Raw genomic sequence first — 17,407 nt, 5'->3', positions numbered from 1 at the left:
TTTTGCCTTGACCCATTGTCGGTGATGCATATTCGAAATTTGTATTTGGCCATCTTTTGGTCATCTTTTGAAATTTGTATTTACATATTCGAAATTTGTATTGCAACATGATGTAAAATTTACTGGTTCTAACATGGTATTCCGTTTTTCTGCAATGCTAATGCTAAAGCTTGTACAAGATTTGAAGGGAAGAATTAGGGATATTCATATCACCAAGATGAAAGAAACTCCTTTTGGTCATCTGTTTATGGTTTTTGTCGATGGAAAGGTCGATAGTAGAATGTTAGAGAAACCAAGCCACATCATTATAAAGTTGTTAGCGAGTTGGTGCAAGGAAAGGCATAAGTTTAAGATAGGAAGTAAGTTTGTGTCTTTATGTCCATCTGATGTGGCTGTAACCTTTGGGCTTCCGGTGATGGGGAAAGTTGTTGTTTTCCAGTCAGGAACGAGAATAGACGAAGCTATTTCTGGATCCCCATTCCTGTTGAGATGTTTCTCCGGAGTTAACAAGATAACAACAACGGTTGTAAAAGAAATCTTGAACCAGATTGTAGATTCAACAGACGCTACGGACATTGAAGATGTGGTGAGACTACTCGTCATTTTTCTGGTGATGACAGTATTTGTAAGTAGTGGTGCGAGTGGAATAGCTTGGTCCTTCCCAAAGTATGTTAAGACTTTGGAAGCTATGTGGAGCGTGTCATGGGCTGCCTCAGTTCACTCAAAATTGATTGAAAAAGTTCAGAAGTGGGATAGCAGTAGTCCGTTTAAAATTTCAGGATGCATTATTAAGCTTTTGGTAAGTTTAGTTTGTTTTCTGACATATGCGTAGTTATATTTTCATAGCATATATCACCTCACATGATAAAAGAGAATATACATTTGCATATGTATATGTTAGATGTCATATGTTGGTAATATAATAACATTATATTGTCTGTTTTCGTATGTAATTTTGTTTTCAAATATGCATAGTCATATTTTCATAGTCTATATCACAACCTTATAGGGATGTTTTCTGAATTGGTCCTTCAAATTTGTAGATGAAATCCCGTATCCAGCCATTGGTGGACCTTAGTACTCACTATAGATGTACTAGTCCTATATTTTGGCTTCTTAATGAAATAGCAGTCCTGAGGTCAGTGTTGGATTTTAGTACACTCTCTATATTACTATTGGGCAGGCCCTTGAACTGCTCAAGTTACGTTAGACTGCATGGTGTATATCGTAGCACAGAGACTGTCATTGCAAGAAGTGTTGTAATTGGCACATGGTGCTTACGGGAAGGACTCTGTACAGTCCAAATCTGAAAATTTTGTCACCTAACTGGCCGGGTCTGTATTCCTGAAAATATGGTTTGTACACCGCCAGTTATAAACTTATCATTGATTGATTGTAAATATGTTTACATATGTCAGGTGTATGAAAATATATATGAAAATAGAATTTTACATATGAAAATAGAAATTTACATATGAAAATCTATATTTGCATATGAAAATTGAAATTTACATATCCAATGCAGATGTCATATGTCATATGTTGGAAAAAGAATTCTATGAAAATGTTGCTAATACAAATTCACATGTTATGTGCAATACTTTTTGTGTGAGCATGTGAAACTTTGTAAGCCAGTCCGTGAGACTTGCTTCCCACGGATTGCAAAGTGGTTGATGGAACGACTAGCGGATGAAGTACCAAAAACTTTCAAGCTAGAAAATGTTCCTAATTGCAACATCAAAGTAAAATTGGAACTGACCAAGGAAGAGAAAGAGGCATTATACCCTGAACACCACCAAAGTGAAGCTGAAAGCTTGAGGAGGAAAAATGCTGAGTTGAAGAGGGAGAATGAAGAGTTGAGAAAACTTAGTAAAGATTTAAGGGGTGAACTTGGTAGACTGACGAGAATAATTTGTGAAGAGAGTCTAGAAGATATGTTTGAAAATCATGAACATAGAGATGTAGATGTGGTTGAAGGGGTAGAGAACAAAGATGTGGATTTGGTTGAAGAGGAGGGCAAAAGAGAGTCCGAGTTGTCCGAGAAAGAGTTGGCTGAAAAGGAAGAGTTGTCTGAGAAAGAGACATGTGGAGAGTTGGCTGAAAAGGAAGAATTCGAGTTGTTCGAGAAAGAGTTGGCTGAAAAGGAAGAGTTGTCTGAGAAAGAGACATGTGGAGAGTTGGCTGAGTTGGCTGAAGAGGAAGAATCCGAGTTGGATGGAGAAGAGGAAAGCAGCGAGACAAAGTCAGATGAAAAGGAGGAAAAAGGTGAGGGAAAACCTAACTCTATGGTTAAGAAAGTGAAGGAAAAGGAGCGGATGAAGAAAACATCAACAATATATGAGTTCGGAAATATTAAGAAGCAAACAAGGAATACTAAAGTTGCTGAATTGGATGATGAACCAGTGATTGATGCAGATGATTTCGAGACTCCACCACCCCCGCCCATAGGAAAGCCTATGTCAAAACCACATTCAACCAAACTGTGGAGTCTACTTGATAAAAAGAAGTTGCCGTTGGTGGAAAGTTTTTTCAGAAAAGCAAACCAAAAATAAAATTTACTTTTCATAAATATTTGTAAGTTTTTCTTATCGTCTATGTAATTGCACAAATTGTTTTGATCGTGTATGCATATTGCAGTACAATTGCGTGGATGGACATTCAAATGCACTTGAAAATACAGGGGGAATACGTGAACCACCTGATGTTGAACTTCTTCGTCAGTGACAAGGTAAATCTTTTGATTACTCAAATCTTTTGAAATGAAAAAACTTGCAATTTAGTAATTTTTCGTACTGTTTATGGTAGATCATTGATTGGTACGCGCACTTCCAACTCTCCAAGGAAGTGGAAAGGCTAATTGGATCTTCTCCACCAAAGTGTCTCCATTTCTCATCATTTGCATGGGTAAACATCTTCCATGTAATTTAATTACTGAAGTTGAATATGTAAATTCAACTGAATATGCATATAAGGCATGACGATATTGTTGTTCTTATTTGTTGTAGCTGGCTTTAAGAGATAACCAGAAACAAGGCATGAAAGTCTATGTCACAGATGTCCTAAAACAGTTGGACAACAAGGTCGCTCATCTATTTTTCATCATAAATAGTCCCAAGTTAAGAAAATTCAAAAATGGTTATCACTGGACTTTGCTTCATGTTGATACTTTGAATTGGGAATGGACGAACTATGACTCTTTAAGGCCAAGGAGCTATGAGAAGAAGAAATACATTCCGTTAGAAGATGCTGAAATGTTGGTAAGTGAAATTTTATTTTAAGTTACTATGCAAATCCATATTTACATAGGTCAGTTACTATGTAAATCTATATTTACATAGGTCAGTTACTATATAAATATAGATTTGCATCTATATTTAAAATGGGACTATTGTAATGTATTTAGCAATCTACACAAAGCATTAACAACAGCAAAGTAAGTTTCTGGAACCATCTCAGGCGACTGTTACAATGTAACATTTTTCAGTTTTTGACCCAACAATGAAAATCTAATTACCAGTAATTTCTCTCTTGATATATGCTTGGCATTTGCATACTGGAGGAGTTTTGCATAGACATCGGGCAGACCCCAAAGGTATAGTTTCACTCACTCTTGGGTTCGATAAAATGAGTAGTTTTGAGATTATCTGGCCTAGAAATTTTGTTAGAATTTCAGTAGTGGTCTCATTTGTTTCAGACAGAGTGCTCTGTACGTTCTTAGCATCTAGACATGGATTAGACACGGATAACTAAAATTTCAAAGGTTCCATATATAAAGTCACTGCATACATGCATGATGTTTGACTTAGGTGCATGCCGCAAGTTGTTGTTGTTGACTCTTTCTAGTTTCTAGTATTAAGATCGAGTTTAAGAGCCTCTAATCATCGGAGGGCACGGACTGAAGAAGCAGTTGTTTACAGATTTAACACGATCTGTAAACAAAGTCAATTTGTGAGGGGAAATCAACCCCTCACAAATCACAATGTCAATTTTTCTATAGTACTGAAATTTATCTAAAATAATACAAAAATGTCAGAAAAGACACTTTACTTGTCTGACATATTTCGTACCTTAACTGTAAATACTCATTTTAGAAAATCTAAGCTTGAGAGAAAATATTGGTCTAGCTTTATGTCAAATGTTCAATGGATAATTTTATTTTAAGTTACTATGTAAATTTAAGTTTACATAGGTCAGTTACTATGTAAATATAGATTTGCATATATATATTTACATAGTTTTGGTAATTTTTTGTTCAATTTAATGAAGCAAGAGAGGGTGGTGGAAGCTATTAGATGTAGGCGTTAGGAGCTAAGGTTGCCAGATGTGGATTTGATGAAAGATATCAAAGTTGGAGCATGCCCACAACAAGGAGAATCGTAAGAACTTAACTTCCCAAACTTAAATGTCTTTTTAATCTCTTATCTTAAACTTCTTTTTTTGTATTTTCAGTTCAGATTGTGGTTTCTTCATCATTTTGTTTGTGAAGGCTATAATATATGGAAAAGCTATCCAAGATATAACGCTAGAAGCCACGAAATAATTGAGGGTTAACCTGACATATGAGATCGTATCAAGCCAACAAGAAAAATGGGATCCAAAAGAAGAATGCAAGAAATGAAGAACTGATTTTCCGTATTTCTAGTTGATTACGTTATGTTTATTTGTGTTAAAACATTGGAACCATTCTAACTCGGGAGTGTTCGATTATGATGTACTTTTACTGTTAATGTGTTGGAGTTGTTTAGTTTTGTTATGCATATTCTGCAACTAGCTTCAGATTACGTTTATATATAATGTGGTTCTTTCTGCATTTATATTTACTGTCAATTCTGTTTAATATGTTTTTCAACTCTTTAGGTCGTTATGCTCTTTTAAATGTAATATGTGCTTCTTGATCTTTTAATGTGCAAAATACAGGGACCATGGTCCCAGACGAGGCTTCTGCAGATTGCTAAATGCATTACAATAGAGTCCCATTGTAAATCCTTGGTTACGTAACAACTGAAAGTAGGTTATGCATTTAGCAATCTGCACAAAGCATTAACAACAGCAAAGTAAGTTTTTGGAACCATGCTTGCTATAAATTACTGGTTAGGTGATTTTGGATTGTAGGTGAGAGGTGAGCCTTTGGGTTAATGATGTTTTTTGTAGGAAGCTTGTTCTTGTATGAAACTCATCTAACTCAGGCAACTATTACAATGTAACATTTTTAAATTTTTGACCCAACAAAGAAAATCTAATTACCAGTAATTTCTCTCCTGTTATATGCTTGGCATTTGCATACCGGATGAGTTTTACATAGACATCGGGCAGACCCCAAAAGGAATAGCTTCACTCACTCTTGGGTTCGATAAAATGAGTAGTATAGCTTCAATCACTCTTCGCTCTTGTTCATAACCTCTCTTAGATATAAGAGCCAAGCACGTGGCGGCTACCCTCTTGTTCATTTCATTATTTATTACCTTTGTACAAGTCCATGGCCTATGTTAGCGAGAGAAAAAATAGTCCATGGCCTATATGTCCATTTTATGTTAAAGCCAAGAGTTATCATGCATGCACAAGTTTTGCTCTTTTGTTGTCGTCCAAGGTTGTGCAAATTGGGAAGACGACAAACCTAAACTCCTGGAGTGGACAAATTTAGTATATATGAATCCAACTGATCACCATTTCATCTCAAACATTTACTAAATTGGATAGTAAAACTAGCTCAAACATCTACTAAATTGCAAAGCAAAGCTTTAGTGTCTATGTAAATATAGATTTACATATATAATGACTGTAAATCTAAATTTACATATATTCTATCAGGTGTCAGGCCAATTTCATTCCCAAAAAGTATTATGTAAATTTAAGTTTGCATAGCTTTAGTGACTATGTAAATATAGTTTTACATATATATGACTATGTAAAAATACATTTACATATATTTGGTCTGTCTGGAACTTTTCAATCCCAAAAGTTATTATGTAAATATATATTTACATATATAATGACTATGTAACAATACATTTACATAAAATTTGTCAGGTGTCAGGTTAATTTCATCCCCAAAAGTTACTATGTAAAACTATTTTTTCATTCTCCAACTAAAAAACATAACATATAAAATCCAACGTCAAACTATAAAATCCAACAAGTTCATCGACATCTTGTTTTTCATATATGAGCAACATCAAAGAATAGATGAAAAAATGCAAATTCATTGAACCGGTGCAGAGCATGTTGTAGGAGTGGAGCCCACTCTTAGATTGCGATGGCCATAGCAAGGGCCCTTGTTCTTCTTCCTACCTCTTGTAGCACCCGTGTTGTGCTTCCGTTTCTTGTTTGGTCTCCCCATCTTCTTTTTCAGATCCGGAGGTAGTAAATCAGACACACTTGGTATCTTAGCAGGCAATTTACTGTTTTCCACAGGTACTATAGCTCTTGAATAACTATCACGGAATGTCTGAGAATAGAAAAATTTATCACAGTAGGTATACACATTCAATCCATCAGCCAAAATGGAGCGCAGTGCGTGTGCACAAGGAAATCCTTCGATTCTCCACCAATTACAAGAGCAGTGACTTCTATTCAAGTCAACCAAGTGAGTATGAGTAGCACACACCTAAAAAATACCCTCCCTTGACTTGAGAACCACCCAACTTCTCCCCACCTCGATCCTCTCAGCCAATAAAGTTTCCATAGATGGACATAAGATAGTAGTCCAGCTCCTACCTAACTCCCGCTGATCAGACATCATTTTCATAATTTTTCCACAGATCTTGTCCACCATTGCAGTGATAGGCAAGTGCCGTTCTAGTAGGATCCAAAAGTTGAAGCTTTCCGCAATATTGGAACACATATCGCCATATCTATTTCCTTGAAAATAAGCATTACACCAATGCTCATAACCTATGGTGGACAAAAATGTTTTCACTTGACTGCCGCAAACATCTCGAAAATCAGCCATCACTTTCTCAAACTCATGGTGCATCCCAGCATAGGCAAGGTCTGAAAAAAGATCAAGGGTATGCAAGCGGAAGCAATGGTTGCTAGGCATAGCTGAATTAAGATTATTTTTAAGGTGCCACAAACAATAACCATGATGAGAATCAAGAAAAACGCAAGGGACACCCACGAGTAGACCATGGTTTCTGTCAGATATAAAAGTTAGTCTACGATCTTTGGAGAGCACCAACCTAAGTTGCTCCAAGAACCAATCCCAATTATCATCAGTTTCAAAAAGTACAACCGCCATAACTACTGGAAAAATACCTGGAACACAAATAAACATCAATTACTGATTTGGTTTTGCGTACCATACTCATTATGAAAACTTAACTCATATATATAAAAATAAATTTTCATATGCTAAATTATTATGTAAATATTAAAATGCATAGGCTAAACATCTGATGTGAACGTAAATTTTCATAGTTTATGCATGTTTAGTTTTATAAACTACTATGAACTACTATGTAAAAAGTCACAAACTCAAAAAGACATACCCCCATTTGCATTTTTGGCAGTAGCTAACAAGACACACCCCTTGTATTTTGTTTTCACGAAAGTTCCATCCAAACAAAGCATAGGACGACAAAGTTTAAAGCCGTGAATACACGCACCAAATGCAACAAATAGTCTCCTTAACTTTCCTGTTGTTGATTCCTTTTCCAAAACAACATGACTCCCTATATTGGTTTCTTTCAGCTTTCCAACATACCAATGTAACTGATGATAAGATAAAGCATAGTCCCCATGTATCTCCTTCAATGCAAGATCTATGCCGGTATGCGCAAAGTAATAATTCAAGTTCACACCATATACCCTTAGAAAATGGTCAATGATTTCACTTGGCTTAATCAAAGGCTTGTCTCTCACCATATCTAAAACAATACTCTTTACAAGTTTACTATTCACTGGGGGATTGTTAACGTCAGCGAATCCAACTCCACATGTGTGTTTTTCTTCCATTTTCTTTATTTCAAAGAACTTCGGCATCTTATACTTCTTGGATGCGTGAACTCTCCATAGACACCCGGTTTCAGTCTTCAAATAACACTCAGCCGTGACTCTATCAGGATCATTCTTCTTAATAAGAACTCTGTAATTATTAACAAGACAATGACGTAAAAGCTCAACACGAAAATTGGCAGCACCACCAGGAAATTTCTATCCCACACCAGTCAAAATAGGCAAAGAAGCGACATTAACATATTTTTCATCATATGTAGTAGAAGACATAAAAGAACTACAAGTATAAGAAGAAGCCTGAAGAGAGACTTTGGAACTAGAACCAACATCACACAAAGCAAAAAATCCTCTTGACGATGCTGTTATAAAAAATGTATCAAGATTTTTAACCAAATTGAAACAAACAAGGGATTGAAGCTCCGAGTCAGTATCTATCACAATACGCTTTGAATCCCTTACAAAAGACAGTTCTATAGACAATGGAGTAAGGTCTGGCCACTTTTCAGAAATCGTACGCTTCAAATCATAAATCATACCGTTAGTCCCGACACGAACACTCATAATTTGCATCTCGTACATAATAGCAAAAAGAGAAGTCCCATCCATGTCTGCATTTGCAAAAAACAACAAAATCAAATTGATGAACATATGTAAATGTATTTTTACATAGTCAATATCACCGCCGAAACAGTATTTTCAGCAATTTAACTTTTAAATTTTCATGGCCAAATCGTGTTATCCAAGCAATTTAACTTAGAGATTCATCGCAAAGAAGATGGAAAAGAGGTGAATCTCTTCAGCGTCTAACCTTCTTTCGTCAATTGAGAAACAAAGGAAGTCAAATCGTGTTATCCAAGCAGATGAATCGGTGTTTTTCTCAATTGAGAAACAAAAGAGGTCAAATCGTGTTATCCAAGCATATGAATATGGAAAATCGGTGTTCTTCTTGGTCGAAATTATGATGAATATGGAAAAAGGGTAAAACGGGTAATAAAATAAAATAGAAATCGGACTGAAATTTCGCTGTTATTGGAAAGCAGGGAGTTTATGTGATATGGGCCGATAAATAGGGAGGTTATGTGATATGGGCCGATAGGAAGGGGTTTACACTCATCCAAATTAAAACCAAGGGGCTGAGCCCCATTTCTTGGTTAACATTCTAAGCCAGTTTATGCAATCCCCTTGCATTACACATCTTGATGCAGCTCACCGAGTGATTCGCTATTTGAAAGGCTCTCTTGATAAAGGGATATTTTTATCCTCTTCTAGCAAACTTCAATTACGTGGTTACTGTGACTCTAATTAGGCAGGATGCCTAGATACTCGACGATTAACCACTGGTTATTGTACTTTTTTAGGATCTAATATTGTTTCATGGAAAACTAAGAAACAAGTCACAATATCCCGTTCTTCTGCCGAAGCTGAGTATAGGGCTATGACAACTCTCACTTGTGAATTACAGTGGTTACAATACTTGTTATGTGATTTTGGAATTTCTCATCCATCTCCCATTAGTATGTTCTGTGATAACAAAGTTGCATTGCATATCGCCAACAACCTTGTTCTTCACGAGCGCACTAAACACATATAACTTGATTGTCACTTCATTAGAGAGAAGATTCAGCCCAAGCTTTTAGCTCCTCAATTTATATCTTCTAGTGCTCATCTCGCATACGTTTTTACCAAACCATTGGGCAGAGATCAATTTGACAATTTGATTGGCAAGTTGTGCGTTCAGTCTTTGAACACTCCACCTTGAGGGGTACTATTAACATATCTGTACACGTGGTTAACCACTTCATCTCACTCCAACAAATCAGGAAAATACTTGATAAGAGTTGGACTCTGTACTCTTTCATTTAGTTCCCATTTAGTTAGATAAGTAGAGAGAATCTCTCATCTCAGTTGTAATCTCCTATTTAAATACCTCTAAATCAATAAAGAAAAGATATCTTTGAGGAACTTAATCTATGTGTTTTCACAGTAAAGTTATCTATCTCTTTTCATTTTTTGGAAACAAAGATACTTTGTAAACTTGTAACTCACAAAAATTGTTTATCTTGAGGGATGATTACTTGATTGTCTGAAACTGTCAAATCTTTAAAGTGACTAAAATTTTCTACTGACATGAATAAATTTTCTATTAACAAGGCAAATAGGAGTTTTGTTGACTAACGCCTCCATAACTTTCTATCCTTAATCCTATTTCTAGGGCAGGAAATGGAGCGGGTTCGGGTCGGATTCTCATTCAAAACTCTTTACCATATCCGGATCCATCCGGATTCGGGTCGGATTTCGGATATCCATATCCACTAAAAACACAAAAAAAATACACAATTTTAATGATTTTCATATATAAATGTAAGATATAAATTATTTTTAGGCATCAAAATATGAATCTTGTTAAAATAGTTCGGATATTCGGGTCGGATAATTTAGATTCGGATATGGTCTATTCGGATAAAAATGAAGGTATTTGTTACTGATGGACCCCATATTGTGTTGGGCAGACCCCAAAAAAATAACAATTATTACAAGTGTGTCATTGGTCCCAAAAAGTCAAAAAAAAAAACAATTATTACAAGTGTGTCATTGGTCTCAAAAAGTTGAATTCGAAAACCCCAAGCTTAAACGACCCGGCTAGGTCGTTCGTTGTGCAAACCAAACGGTCTGGTCACACCGTCTGGACTAAGTCCAAAATGATGTGACCATATCGTTTGGAATTTGGACTTAGAAAAAAACTTACCGGTGTGGTCACATCGTTTGGACTAAGTCCCAAACGACTTGGCCACACCGTTTGAGACTTAGTCCAAACGATGTGCCCACACTGGTCAAGAGGCTCAAAAATAGAACTTTATATTTTTTCAAAGTTCAAATCCCAAATGGTTTGGCCATATCGTTGGGAACTTAGTCTAAATGGTGTGACCATATCGTTAGAGACTTAGTCCAAACGGTGTGGCCATATCGTTGGGGATTTTTCTAAGTCCACTACACTATATCAGTTTATTTGTAACGGATATATATCCGTTACAAAAAATATTAGTAACGGTTATCTTGCGTTGACACAAAAACGTGACAAATATTAGTAACGGAAATTAGTAACACTTATCATCCGTTACAAAATTTACTCACGGTTAAGTGTTGGTGAAGTTAATTTCAATAACAGGTATCAACTGTTACAATGTGTTAGTAACGCTTACTAAATTGTTTGTTGTTGGCCATTATCCATTTCTAACAGATATAACCGTGACTATGCTTCTTATTAACTGTTGCTCAATAGAAGGTTCAAATATTTGTAACAGTTATGTATCCGTTATTAATAATTTGTAATATAAAAAAAAAAACTATTAGATATTTTCCCAAAGCTACATCACCTGCACCTGCTTACTCCATGATATATCAACCAAATTCTTCTATTAATAATAATATTCATCCATTCTAACAATCTCTACCACAAACATACAAAAGCTCACTTGTATTATAAATAATTTTACTCGTATATTCTCCATTAACCATGTACAAAATAAATCTCGATGCTAAAGCAAATAAGCCAAAACCAACCATCTAGTTAAAGTGTTCATCAATTATCATCTACAAAAAATTAAAACTAAAACAAAGAAACAATATTTATTGAGCTGCATAAATGACTCCCCCGCCTAAAGCTTTGCATATTCGTTTCCCCATGAAAAGGCTTTAAATCCACCTGGAATGAACAAATGGAACACACGAACAAATATTATATGTCTATTCAGTAGACTACTTTAATCATAAACTAGCAAACTATTTTCTCGTGTTATTGAAGTTAACCCTACTCCCCCATCGTTCTTACGAGGATCATTTTCTAGAACTTAAAGGGTTTGGGTGACACGGAGACTTCGATCTTAGGGCTTAGTTCATATATAGCAATGTCTTTATGTGTCTCGGTAAGGTGGTCTGTAGTTAAACGCACAGGTGATCCTAAGGGCCAGCCACCGGTCCTAGGTGACACTAAGCCTTCTAGACCTGAGCCTAGGAGGCCTTAGATGCAAAGACTATATATAACCAAGACGATGAACAAAGGCAGGTATTTGGCAAAAACGCACTTACTGAGGCATTCCTTCCCTTAACTGCCTCTAGTAAAATGAGTCTTAGACTGAAGAAAAAAAAAAGTTCACCACGAATAATGAGTCTTGATATTTGGAACTCTGTGTATCAAGTACCATGGTAGAAATTTTCCAACTTCATCAAGATTCCAAATTTAAAACTTCAAACCCAAGGCGATAACCAATCAACAAGCAAATAGAATATGGTACCATCACCATTAAAAGGAATATAAAACAATTAGACTAATAAGTTACTTCTATCTAAGAGAATACAGCTCAATCAAGAACAATGTAAGAAGCATAGATCACCATATTTCAAGTTAACCCTTACCTAGTTAAACCATATTTCAAGGGAACTACCTGTTCGGGATTTCACCAATTGAGAAATCAAGAAAGATTTAACGTTGATTCACAAATTTTAATCTGAAAGAAAAACAACGGTTTACGGAATCGATCAGATGCGATTAAGAAATCAATAACAAAAACAAGTAAAGATGGAAAAAGCAAGGATGAGGAACATATTACATCTAGGCTTACGAAATCAATAGCAAACAAAACTTACAATGTACATGGTCTCGTCCATTGATGAAAAAAATAGAAGGGCCAACCTGAAGTAACTTAGAGGACCGCCACCAAACACATATACACAAACTGTCGTTACACAGGTCAAACTTTATTTCTGGACCCTTTTTTTTTAAGCAAAGAAAATAATTGTGAAAGCAAGTTATGTCCAATAGTTTCAATTATCACTTAATAATCAACTCAAAGGAATCAAACTTAAACACCACATACATTATAAATGAATGAGATACCACATACTGTGAAAGAAAGTGAGAAATGGAGAGTGCACAATCTTGGTGGTTAGCTTTTCTGTTTGGTGTAGTACCCTTGTTTGTGTGGATACTTTGATCATGGAATGAGTTCAGGTTCTCAAGTCTTCTCAAAGCTCACTCTGGCTCTACTAAACTGAAGAAGACATACCAACTAGGCATTACATAGATAGTGGCTGCTAAAATTTAATTAATAAAGAGAGAGTTCAAGCATTTATAACTTCACTAAATAACTTACCATACATTGTGATCTAAGAAAGTGATTACTCCCCTTCCCTTCCATAACAGCAGACATTAAATTATTTTTCAAGTTAAAAGTTCTTGATTCCCAATTTCCACTATGCCTTATAATCTACATTAGTCCTCTTCAGTTAATCCAAAGTCTAAACTACTAGTAACTAATCTTTATTGAATTTAATACCCTTTCCAGTAAATAAACGCCAAATTACACTAATTGGAAAAAAGGGATTAAATAAGGACAGTCCATTTTCAAAAGACTACAAGAGATTGGATTTTAATTAAGACTTCTGAAAATTTTGGCCTAATACAAATAGAAAACAAGGCAGACCCATACCTTGGAGTAATTCATGTTAAGTTTTTAAACACATGGTCACACATGGAAGAGTCTTTATGAAAGGTTGTTATGCAAATGGGCTACAAGAAAGTTCAGGTTCACAAAGTTGGTTTCAAAGGAGCCATATACCAGTGCGTGTCTTGCACAACTCTTCCTTGCAGCTTCGTTCTGCAACGAGTGGAAATAACCTGAAAGTTTCGAATATAACTAAAAATGTCGGGTTTCTTTATAGTGAACATATATTCAAGGTTTCCAAACAATAAATCAGTGAACTGAATGCAAGAGTAGGAGATTTAGGTCTATGTTTCAAAGCTTACAGAGTGCTTAGTTCTGGTTCTTGAATTGTCTTTGAAGAATGAATTCAAGGTTTGGTTAAAGGCGGGGGTTGCCAACTGTTCTTGACAAAAACATCTGAGAACTTAACAAAGATCCCTTCTGCTTTTAAAGCTTGGTGATGAGAGATTATAGGTAGAATAGAACAAAACAGATTCACCTTCATTCTTATACCAAGTTGAACCTACTAGGAATGCATTAAAACAAGGCATCCAATTAATCCATCCGATATCCATTATTGTCAGTACATTTTTCATCATCCTGCTCTTATAACCAATTCAAACAAATGCCGCCATATTAATAACACTTTAGAAATGTAATGAAACAGAGGCTTCACAAAAAAATTGTTGACAAATGAAATTAGGAAAGAAAGAGTTTTCAGAAAGACCAAAAGTTGCGATAGAAATCACTACTTACAAGTCCTGCCTCCACCAACTTTCGGGTTCATAAATCATAATCCTTGAAAACTTGGTGATGGTGAAGAATGAATATAATAGAAGAGTTTCAGTGATTCACAAATGAAGAGAAAGGAGAGTGATCATTTAAATTGAAGGCAGTCGAGGTCAATTACCACTAAAATTTGAAGCCATACCCAAACTCTAGTTTGATCAATGTTGATTATCCACGGTGTAACCATAATTGAGTTAAAATGCTCCTGGATTTGGGAAACCCCAACTAAACTCAAAAACCCCAAGGGAATAATTTATTTGATGTGTTGCCGAAAGTGGAGTCTTTTGTTTTTGGTAACCGTCTAGGTGTCTAGTGAACTTGTGGTGCGAAACATAATAAATTTGGGTAGTACTAGTTATCTACTTATCTACTGAATCCTCTTGTAATTGTTTATCTGAAAACAGTGACTTACAAGTCTCCACACCCATCTGTATATTGTAAAAAATTATTTGTCACTGTTCAAAATACACCCGTGACAAATACTTGATAAAAACAGTGACAAAAATCCTATTCTGTACTAGTGTGCTATGTAGTCACGTATTAGCACAACCCGAGTGAAAAAATTCCTACACACACTTACAGAATGAGATACATTTAACCACCAAAATAAATATCAAATTATTTAATAAGGAACCAAAATGCAAAAAGAAGAAAAGATATAACACTTACCGATGAAATCAGATTCCAAATTTGTCATGAAACTTCTTAGCTGGTATTACTACTAATGGTGTAAGAGTGATCCAGAACCAGTTGGCGTTGCTCTTGATTTTCAACCTTAACAAACCAGATATTCAAACACGGCCACATGACAAAATGTCTCTAGCACCGTGAGAAGATGAATATCCCACAAGGGGAGATGGACTCAAGTGTGAGACCCAGTATGAACATCTGTGATTCCATAGAATCAATTAACTAGATTTTACGACAAAAGTAAAAACACATTATTTCGGTAACATATCAACATAAAGTGTAGATTATCCTATCAAGGAACCAATAAATATGACTAAAAAACCAATCTGTTAAGGAGTGGAAAGTTAATTACTCAATCTAGAATACTAAGATTCTACCATGCTTCCAAGTTCAGCTTCTTATAAATTGGCCCACTCTATGTACATTGAACTCAAAGTGTCCTCATTACTCATCAGTCAATATTCAATGACTAAGCACCATGCTCATACGTAATACCAAACCCTTTTTAATCTAGATTATAGGTCAACCCCCCTCTCTCTCTCTCTCTCTCTCTCTCTGACTAAGTCGTGTACCTGGGGTCGTCTTTGACACCAAATCGGCTAACGGCCAATACTCCTTCACATCTAAGTTTTCAAAAAGAGAAAAGCTATTTATTTAGCCAAGAATACTAATAGTCAACAACCCCGCAACTATATTATACACTATATACTGATAATCAATATTTGTAAATCTAAGAACACAATCAAAGACCATACATTGCAATTGAACTGAAACCCCAATAAAAAACCAGTCATCCAAAAAGTAGTATCTAAGTTTCAGAGCACATGTTAATCCAGGATAAGTACAAGAACACTATTAAAAACAGAAAAATGAAACACTGAAAAATACAATAACAATTATAAACTACACTAATTCGAAGTTAACGTGGTCTCAAATTATAATAAATAGTCGAACTTAAGGTCAAACAACCACAAAGCTAAAAATTGAAGTTTTACGTCATTCTAGATGAATGTCAATTCTTCATTTATCGAAGCTAGAATAAAGATGATTCTAGCCAGAGTTATTTGAAGAAGTATTGATATAGGAAACTGCATTCATCTCAAAAGCACAGTTTTAAAGCCAAAGAGTCAAACTCCAATCCCATGAACTAAATTTCTTCAACCTCCCAAAAATATCACGCTACACTAAAGATTATTCTACCAGAACATCACAGTTGGGAAACAAAGACATAAACTATACTAATGAAACTCTAGAAAGAACAATTAATACAGGAGAAAACACATTGTTGCTTCTGAAGTCAATTCAAACATTTATAAAGTTAGCATGTAAAATCAATTCATATTAAGTTTTTAACCAATTTATCCAAAAATATCTCCGTATGCTCATAATGCAGATGCACAGTTCATATGTTCCGTCTTCCACATTTCAGCCAGATCAAGAACGTTTCAAGCCAGTTATTGAATGACAGTTTAGTATAGGGGAGGCGCATTCATCTCCAAGGCACAAATTTAAAAGCCATAGAGTCAAACTTCAGCCCCATGGAATAAAACAGAGCAAACCTACACACTATCCAGGTGAAGAATACTCAAACAAACCTGATCTTCTTCAAGCGCTCCAAATCATCTCTGAGTTTCATGTCCAATGCATTGGAAACAACTTGGGATCTTGAACTGACGAGGATTGGCAACAATCGTCATAATGTTCTCAAGCTCAGCAGCTGACAGACTACATACTTCTATGCTAGCCACCATTTTCAAAAAATTGAACCTAATAATTTGTTACCTTGGTTAAAGCAAGCTTCCTTCCATAGATCGAGCAATTTTGTGTTGAAATAATGAATAAAGGTTTGTCCTTTTGGGTAAGAAATCAACTAACTTGAGAAACCCTAGAAGACCGACCAAAAAACAATTTCTCATCAGTCATGAATCATAACTGAGGAAGATTGAGAAGAAAAGAAAAATAAATACCCCATTTTCCCCTTTTGTTTACATCTTTTCTTACTAACTCACGGAGTCAGGCGTAGTTGACCCCTTGACCTACTAAGCGCGACTTGAAAATATCCCGCTGAAATTTTTGCCCTTTTTTTCTTTTTTGATTCGTCACATTTAATATCTAACTTCTTTAAAGAAAACGGTGGGAGGAATAGTGAAATTCATCACGCCATTAATTTTTTTTTTCTAATTTTGCCCCTTTCCAAACACGAATATTACAGCTCATGCCATTTGTTTGTTTTATTTTTTTATTTTGTTTTTTGCATGGGTAAAATAGTAGTTTCACGTCTATAAATTAATGAAAAATAAAATAAAATCAGAAATTGTTAAAGAAAACGAGAGTTTCAACAGTAAATTCATCACGCTATTATTATTTTTTTTTCCGATTTTGCCCCTTGCCAAACCCAAATATTATAGGTCATGCCATTTTTTTTGTTTACGTGGCAGAGACACGTACAAATAGGCTAGTCTAGATAAACGACACAAAATAATGAGGGTAATTTA

The 17,407-nt window shown here is 35.3% G+C and overlaps 1 long non-coding RNA gene and 1 pseudogene across 9 annotated transcripts in view; one reads left to right on the top strand and one right to left on the bottom strand.

Moving 5' to 3' along the window:
• LOC147503703 (protein ROOT INITIATION DEFECTIVE 3-like) overlaps positions 1 to 17,407 on the top strand; it is a 51,544-nt pseudogene that overhangs the window by 27,536 nt on the left and 6,601 nt on the right. The gene's annotated exons all lie outside the window — the stretch shown is intronic.
• On the bottom strand, positions 11,412 to 16,988 carry LOC147503704 (uncharacterized). Of its 8 annotated transcripts, none has more exons than XR_015192799.1 (5): positions 16,880 to 16,988; positions 16,508 to 16,797; positions 13,757 to 15,110; positions 12,396 to 13,627; positions 11,412 to 11,656 (listed from the first exon to the last, which is right to left on the bottom strand). It is a non-coding gene; the product is annotated as an uncharacterized LOC147503704 (long non-coding RNA). The 8 variants fall into 8 exon arrangements; XR_015192803.1 differs by having other exon boundaries at positions 12,396 to 12,686; positions 12,855 to 13,627; positions 16,508 to 16,975; XR_015192798.1 differs by having other exon boundaries at positions 12,396 to 12,458; positions 12,598 to 13,627; positions 16,508 to 16,972.

Source organism: Coptis chinensis, chromosome 4 (genome assembly GCF_015680905.1).
Source record: "Coptis chinensis isolate HL-2020 chromosome 4, ASM1568090v1, whole genome shotgun sequence".
Taxonomy (NCBI): Eukaryota; Viridiplantae; Streptophyta; class Magnoliopsida; order Ranunculales; family Ranunculaceae; genus Coptis; species Coptis chinensis.
This window is presented reverse-complemented; position numbering and strand designations above follow the sequence as displayed.